Here is a 6,000-nt window from a genome sequence, read left to right on the forward strand (position 1 = left end):
GAGGAGCAACACGGAACACTTGGGATTCCGTGATGAAAAGAGGAGAGGGGAAGAAACTGGTCTCACTGAGCATCTTCCAGGCGCCGGCATCGTGCCTGGCGCCCCCTTTCACTTCTTTCCATCGGCCCTGAAGGCTTACTTTATTTGGTTGCACAGCTGAGTTCAGTGGATATACGGAGGTCACACAGCAAGCAAATGACAGAGAGGGGTCTTGATGCAGGGCTGCCTGACTCCCTAATAATCACAATCCTAGCAACCATTGAAGGAGAGAGAACAAAATATATGCCTCTCTTTATACATTGTCTCACTTAATCCTTGCAGTCTTTGAGGCAAATATTACCATTATCTCTATTTTTCACACATGAGGAAACTAATTCTAAGAGGTCAAGTGATCTGATTAAGGTCACACAGTGCCAGGGCCGGGTCCCAAACCCAGAACTAAATGATTTCAAGCACTTACCAGCTTTGCTCTGCAGCCTCTCTGCTCAGCAGCCCTGACCCTAAAACTCCAGGTGGCTGGTGTCACCTCAAGGATAGGAGCCCCAGCTTTAATTTGGACCACCCGTCACCAGCTGTGCACTCTTGGGAAAATTCCTTAACCTTTCTGGGTTTGCATTTCCTCCACTGTACAATGGGGATGGCAATAGCACCTCCCTCCCAAAGACTGTGTAAATGTTTTTAAAGTTCACAGGCTTATCCAATGCATAGTCGGTGCTATTTGCCTTACCTGCATTTTCCCATTTTTTTGCTCACAACAGCTATAAGGTAATATGGGTAAAGAACTTTCCTTATACGTAAACTATGTAAAGAACTGAGCCGAGCATTGGTACACATAAGCACTCAACGAACAGTAGCTATTATTATTATTGATGCTTTTGTTTTGGCTGCTGACATTATTGCACGGTTTTTGTCATCATTGCTGTTCTTATTACTTTTATTAAGTGAGTTCGGACCCCTTTCCTGGACGTTTCATCACCCACCCCCTATGAACCGGCCCCGTGAGCGAGCCCTTAAAGCCGCTGCACCCGCACTTTGCCCCCTCTCCTCTCTCTCGGGCTCTCCGCGCCATGCACAGCTTGTGCCCCTTCCCTGGGGAGGCCCCACGGCGAGCCCCCAGCCCGCGCCCCCGCGCCCCCGCACCCCAGCGCCCTGAGTTGCGCCCGCCCGCGTCCCCTGCACCTGGCCCCGCGGGGCCTCCTCCCGGGCCCGCCGCGCGCCTCACCTGCGGAGCCCGGCTCGGCTGCTCTGCGTCCTGCGGGCGGGCGGCGCGGGGCGGGGCCGCGGGACTCCTAGGGCGCGCCCACCGCCCGGCGGGGATGGGGCGCAGGCGGCGGGCAGCGCCAGCCTGCACAGCGCGACCTGCTCGCCGCTGTGGCCAAAGTGGAAACCGAGACACCGAGAGCCGCGGGGGTCACGGTCCCCTCCTGGGGCTTCCTCTCCAGACCCGAATCGCACAAGACGGAGACGAAACGCACTCCCTCTCGCCCCTCTCTGAGATTGCGGCTAGGGAGGAGGCGGAGGAGCGCGAAGGCCAGATCCACCAATTGCTGTGTAGAGACTTTACTGGGATCGGGATTCAAACAATTAAAAATTTATGAACCAAGTGGAGCAAAGTGGTCGCTGGATAGTTAATGGTTAGGTTTTTAAGGTGTGATAATGATACTGTGGCTCTCTCTCTCTCTCTCTTTTTATTTTTTAGGAAGCTTAGCCCTGATCTAACATGTGCCGCCAATCCTCCTCTTTTTGCTGAGGAAGACTGGCCCTGAGCTAAACGGTGCCATGCCCGCACCCGGGATCCAAACCGGGCCAAATCGGAACGTGCGCCCTTAACTGCTGCGCCACCGGGCCGGCCCCTGTGGCTCTCTTTTAAGAGTCATTCTTTGCAGATGTAGATTTACAAAACTGAAATATGATGTCTGGGATTTGCGAGGAAATAATGGGGACCAAGGAGTACGGATGAAACAAGATTGACTATGCGTCAATTGCCGTAGCCACGTGAGCAGGGGTCATTATTACCTCATTTTCTTCCTTATGTGCTTAGAATTTTCCATAATAGAAAGTTGTTTTAAATAAAAGAACTATAAAGGTGTTCGGACCCCTTGGTCAGTAAATGTGACTAAATTTATCTAAAGGGAAAAAAAAACTCCTCAGAAATAAAAAAGGTTTGTGCACCAAAATATTTACTGCAGCAGCATTACATATATGTACAGAACAAGGGGGAAAGGGGGAAGAGATCCAACTTGTGTCCACCGATAAAGAAATGGTTACATAAACCACGATACCTCCACTCTATGGGTTATCCAGCCATTAATATGGGCATTAACAAAGACCATGTAATGGTAACACAAAGAAATGATTTTATATGCCCCAAAGCCAAATATTAAGTAATATGCATGTACACACTTTTATTAAACAGAAAATGCATGGAAGCATTAGGTTTGCCTGGTGGGATTATGCATAACTTTTCCCTTTAATGAAAATACAATTGTAAACTCTAGAGATTCCTTTGCAGTCCTTCACAAAATTCAAGGAAACACATCTCAATACCTGAAAATGTTTAAAGTAATAACTGAAATGCCTAATGTTGACATTATTTTGTCAGTGGCACAATTAGACACTGTCTTCAGAAATGGCACATTGCGCTGGTCTACTGCTCAGCTGGTAGTTATTTTTATAATACTAGTGCTCAGCATCCTCAAAAACATTTTATCCCCAGCTCTTGGTTTCATCCCTTGACCAAGCAGTTTACTCTCAAGGCGTAAATGACAGAAAGTGTCTTCTAGCCTTTGTCAATTTTTTTTTTAAAGATTGGCGCCTGAGCTAACATCTGTTGCCAACCTTCTTTTTCTCTTCCTTCTTCTTCTCCCCAAAGTCCCCCAGTACATAGTTGTATATTCTAATTGTAGGTCCTTCTGGCTCTGCTATGCTGGATGCCACCTCAGCATGGCCTGAGAAGTGGTGCTAGGTCCACGCCCAGGATCCGAACCAGCGAAACCTCGGGCCACCGAAGCAGAGCACTCGAACTTAACCACTCAGCCATGGGGCCATCCCCTGTCAATTTTTGATTTAGAAAATGGCTGTCTATGAGTTTCACATGATTCATCTTGGAAAGATGAAAGTACCTGTTCATTTTTACTTTTTTTAATGTTAAATGCTTGTAAACGTGTATGTGTGGCTACATACATGCACAGAAGAAAGTCTGGAAGGCCATATATCCAAACATCAATAGTGCTGCTCTCAAGGTTATGGGATAGGTCAAGTTTATTTGTATTTTATTGTTTTCTCCTGTCTGTATTTTCTACTTTTCCTACAACAAACATGTGCTTATAATGCAAAAATCAGTAGGGCTTTATGATCGGTCATAGCCACCTTAAAAACAATAAGTAATAAAAACAAGGTGGCAAAATCAAGTGCAGGAAAGACTGTTTTGTTCTGCTGAGGATAAAAAGGACTGCCGATGTATTCCACGACCTCAACTCTACCATTTGAAAAGTGTTGACGTTTCAAAGGCATTTAAAACCAATGTCCTGTGCCTACTCCTGAACATGATATAAGAAAACAGCATCTGGGCATTCTATCTGTTCGTAATTATTTTCAAGAACTTAAGAAGTGTGAGTGTATAAGGCATTCCAATTTTACATAGTCATTTATTTTGGGGGAAAAATCTTTACTTGTATCATTTAAGAAGTATTGAAAGTTTTTAAATGGACTTGTAACAAAAATATAGTATTTAATTCATGTGGATACAGCATATTGACTCTAAAATCCAGAGGGAAATCTTAAGCTCTCGTAATGTAATATATATCCTAATTCTCCCAAAGTATAAAATTTCATAGCTAAAAAGACATACTTTGGTATCAGTGAACACTGACTCCAATTCACCCCTATCGATATAGATAGCGAGCTAAAAAGCATAAATTACTAGTAAAGGAAACCCAATGCCATACAAGTTGTACTATGAGGATGTGGAGAAACTGGAACTCGTGTGCACTGTTGGTGGGACTGTGAAATGGTGCAGCTGCTGAGGAAAACAATCTGACAATTCCTCAAAAAATTAAACAGAGAATTACCATACGGTCCAGCAATTCCACTTCTGGGTATACACCCAAAAAAGTGAAAACAGAGACTCAGATATCTGTACAGCCATGTTCATTGAGGCATTATTCACAATAACTAAGAGATGGAAGTAACTCAAATGTTCATTGACGGACGAATGAATAAGCACAATGTGGTATATACATGCAATGGAATATTACACAGCTTAAAAAGGAAATTCTGACACATGCTACAACATGAATGAACCTTGAGAAAATTATGTTAAGTGAGATAAGCCAGTCACAAAAAGACAAATATTGTATGATTCCACTTTTCTCATAGAAAGTAGAATGGTGATTGCCGGGGGCTGGGAGAAGAGAACAGGGAGTTAGTGTTTACTGGGTATAGAATTTCAGTTTTGCAAGATGAAAACAGTTCTAAAGACGCATGGTGATGATGGTTGCACAATATGAATATACCAAATACCACTGAACTGTACAGCTAAAAATGGTTGAGATGGTAAATTTTTTTAAGATGGTAAATTTTATGTGTATTTTACAATTAAAAAAACTAAGATAAACGAATAACGGTACTGTCAGGAACACTAATAATTTTGAAAGTAAGCAACTAAATGTGCCGGTATCCTGAATTGGCTCCTAGAACAGAAAAAGGTCATTAATGGAAAAATGGGCAAAATCCCAATAGTTTGTAGTTTACCTAATAGTAATGTACTAGTGTTAATTTCTTAGTTTTGACACACCACGGCTACATAAGATAACATTAGGGAAACCAGGTAAAGGGCATATAGGAATTCTCTGTCCTATCTTTGCAAGATTTCTCTAAATCTAACATTATTTCAAAATAAAAGTTTATTTAAAGATAAAGTTTTAAAAAGCTAGTGATAACTAAAAAGTTAAAATCAATTCCTGCATAGAAGACAACACAATGCAAATATATTAGAATTGATAAAGCAAGCAGCGAAATATGAATGCCTATACAGATAGCTACAATAGATGTGAAATTCTTTTATTTTTATTGGGCTGTTCATGTTGCCTAGCTATTGTCTCATTACCTAATTGCAAAAAGGCAGGCTGTTGAATTTTACATTGTAGCAATATTTCCTTAATGATCCTGGGTGCATTTTTTCACTTAATCACAAACAAATGTTTCTCAGCATGGAAACAGTGTGAAATTCCCTCTGCTAATTCATGATTTTGTATTGTGATAAGTTGGGTGTAACTTTGAAAGCACCCTATTTCAAGTTCATATGAGCTCAAGTTTTTGTTCGGTGGACTCCCAGCCAGTGCAACTCTGCAGGACAGCACTGACAGTGCACTGTCTTCAGACGGAATATGGGTGCGTTGGATACAAGCTTATTTGGGGGTACTCAGGCATCTATACAAACATGGTAGTTCAGTTTAGTCACTGGAAGTCCATGCCGAAGGTGCTGTAGTTAGAGAAAAAGGATCATGAAACACTTCTATCAGTAACCAAGTGGTGGGAAGCAACTGATGAGAACATCTTGCTTCATCACGAGTCCGTTTAAATACTATGCTCAGAATTAACTGAAAACAAAGCTTTATAGTCAGAAAGACGACCTGAAACGACTAAGTTTTACTTTACTTCCCAGCCCAGCTTCTTTTCTGTTACATAAAGGTCAACTATGTAAGTTCTGATGACATAGAGAAGGGCAGAAAATACACTATCGCTTTTAACAACCCTGCACAAGGGAAAAATGACTGAGGCTATTGTAGCTCCTTGCCTTGCCTTCTCCGAAATCAGCAGTCTAGACACTCAGCGGGCTTACAGCTGCAGGTGCAGGGAGCTAGGACTCCCAGGTGCAGCTGGCATTTCCTTTCTCCACGACCTTTAAGGTCAACTGGTTAGTTGCTTTGACCACAAATAGAGCTCGTCTTAATTTCTCTAAAACGACCTTAACTTGGTATGAAGCACTTACACGAGGAA

General features: G+C 42.8%; 1 protein-coding gene across 3 annotated transcripts in view; it reads right to left on the reverse strand.

Annotated features, from left to right (window-relative positions):
* Positions 1-1,474, reverse strand: part of OTOA (otoancorin) — a 69,474-nt gene extending 68,000 nt beyond the window's left edge. For 2 of the 3 annotated variants that reach the window (XM_070484695.1, XM_070484696.1), the window contains exon 1: positions 1,223-1,353. The gene's annotated coding sequence lies outside the window, so the exon portion shown is untranslated. Of the gene's footprint in view, positions 1-1,222 lie in introns of all 3 variants that reach the window. The other variant, XM_044747329.2, reaches the window with a different exon arrangement.
* Between the last annotated feature and the right edge of the window lie 4,526 nt (positions 1,475-6,000).

Source organism: Equus asinus, chromosome 14, assembly GCF_041296235.1.
Source record: "Equus asinus isolate D_3611 breed Donkey chromosome 14, EquAss-T2T_v2, whole genome shotgun sequence".
Taxonomy (NCBI): domain Eukaryota; kingdom Metazoa; phylum Chordata; class Mammalia; order Perissodactyla; family Equidae; genus Equus; species Equus asinus.